The sequence below is a fragment of the Megalobrama amblycephala genome, linkage group LG11 (assembly GCF_018812025.1).
Source record: "Megalobrama amblycephala isolate DHTTF-2021 linkage group LG11, ASM1881202v1, whole genome shotgun sequence".
Taxonomy (NCBI): domain Eukaryota; kingdom Metazoa; phylum Chordata; class Actinopteri; order Cypriniformes; family Xenocyprididae; genus Megalobrama; species Megalobrama amblycephala.
Window position 1 is genome coordinate 19,708,130 of NC_063054.1, and position 2,009 is coordinate 19,710,138.

Below are 2,009 nucleotides of genomic sequence, written 5' to 3' on the forward strand. Positions count from 1 at the left end.
GGAGTGTCTCCCTCTGTAGTTTCTGGCAAGCAATTTTGAAATATGTATGTGTATTAAGTTAGAGAATGCTTTTGTTTGAATTTGAATTCTGTCATGTGATTACAAAGATTCAGTTGAGTAATCTAATGTCTGCATTTCTCTCATTAGGACATCTTTCTAAAATTAATTAAGAGGATTAAGGTTTAAGAACATATTAATAAACTCCAGCAGTTTATCAATTTATTCTTAAAGCCTAATCCAGTGAGAAGAACACTAGTACCCTACTTGGGGGCCTGATTTTACTAACATTATAACTTGAGTTGATCATATAATGTTAGTCCTTTTTTGTGGCAAAAACAAGACTGTTAGAATAAAATGGTCCCTTCACATATGAAATGAGCAACAGAGTTGTACACTGTGCTCTGGTGCTCACATACACAAGCTGTGAACAGTGAGTTTTGCGTTTGTGTTCAAACTCCCCCATTCTTCAATAACAGCCTCTTTGCAAAGCCTGCAAACATGTGACATTTCACCAAAAATGTGCCGCAAAGTTTAGTGTCAAGATTGAAATGTTCAGGGATCCTTCAGAAAGATGTGTGGAGCTAGACAGCCTACAGGTTTTACATAACTTATCACATATTTCTTTAGTTGTTTAGAAAATAGGATTATAATACATGGAGAGAACTAACAAATCATTCTGGAGCCGCAGGAGAACGTCATGCAACACTTATTGGATGTCAAGAATGTGCACACTCAGGCCCATCACATACAGTGATGAAGCCAAACTGTGTGTGTGTGTGTGTGTGTGTGTGTGTGTGTGTGTGTGTGTGTGTGTGTGTGTGTGTGTGTATATGTGTATGTGTATGTGTATGTGTATATATATATATATATATATATATATATGGGGATGATTAAGAGGCCATGATGATGGACAGAGGCCAATGGCCAGAGGCCAGATCCAACTCCTCCCACTTTACATATCCCTAAACCTACCTGTCTCCACCCCCTGGATCTAAACCTACCCATTTCCACCCCCTGGATCTGGATTCAACTCCTCCCACTTTACATATCCCTTAACCTACCAGTCTCCGCCCCCTGGACCTCGTGTGTTCTGCAGTGAGGGTCTACTGGTTACACGCCGACTCTTTTTCGAATGGAATTTTTTATGACCACAGAGTCAGGACAAGTGATAGGGGTAACGCATTACAAGTAATGTGAGTTAAGTAATCAAATTACTTTTTTCCAAGTAACTAGTAAAGTAACGCATTACTTTTAAAATTTACAACAATATCTGAGTTACTTTTTCAAACAAGTAACCCAAGTTACTTTGATTTCCCATTTATTGACTAGCAGCTCTCCTGTCCAGATGTTGAGAGAAATCATGAACTCATTTGTGTCATTTTTTGTTTTACTTGTTAAAGAGTGCTGAACTTTCTTGTCTGCACCCTCTACTGCACCCAGCTGCACCCTCTACTGTACAGGTGTGAATTTGCATTTCCTTCAGCCTTGAAGCTTATTTCACTGTGTGAAAGGGCCTTTACATTTGCCAAAAATAGAATAATTTTTTTGTTATTAAAAAACAAACAAGTTTCCCAGTCCAGATGAGAAAAAGTAACGCAAAAGTAACGTAATGCATTACTTTCCATAAAAAGTAACGCAATTAGTTACTTTTTTTAGGGAGTAACGCAATATTCTAATGCATTACTTTTAAAAGTATCTTTCCCCAACATTGGTCAGGACCTCGGTTTAATGTCTCATCCAAAGGACCGTGTTTTTTGACAGTATAGTAAGTGTCCCCAGCACTATACTGAGGCGTTAGGACCCACACAGACCACAGGTCGAGCACCCCCTGCTGGCCTCACTAACACCTCTTCCAGCAGCTACCTATAGTTTCCCAGGTGGGCTCTCATACAGGTACTGACAAGGCTCAACCCTGCATAGCTTCATTGGGCAACCAGTCTTGGGCTACAGTCTGATAGCTGCCAGAACTTCTGAAGAGGGTGAGATTATCAAAAACAGTTGTCAGATGA

At 39.6% G+C, this 2,009-nt stretch overlaps 1 protein-coding gene across 1 annotated transcript in view; it reads right to left on the reverse strand.

The window, feature by feature from the left end:
• Positions 1 to 160, reverse strand: part of rgs6 (regulator of G protein signaling 6) — a 96,747-nt gene extending 96,587 nt beyond the window's left edge. Inside the window, exon 1 of the mRNA XM_048206603.1 lies at positions 1 to 160. This exon is cut by the window's left edge and continues 374 nt beyond it. The gene's annotated coding sequence lies outside the window, so the exon portion shown is untranslated.
• Positions 161 to 2,009: the final 1,849 nt, after the last annotated feature.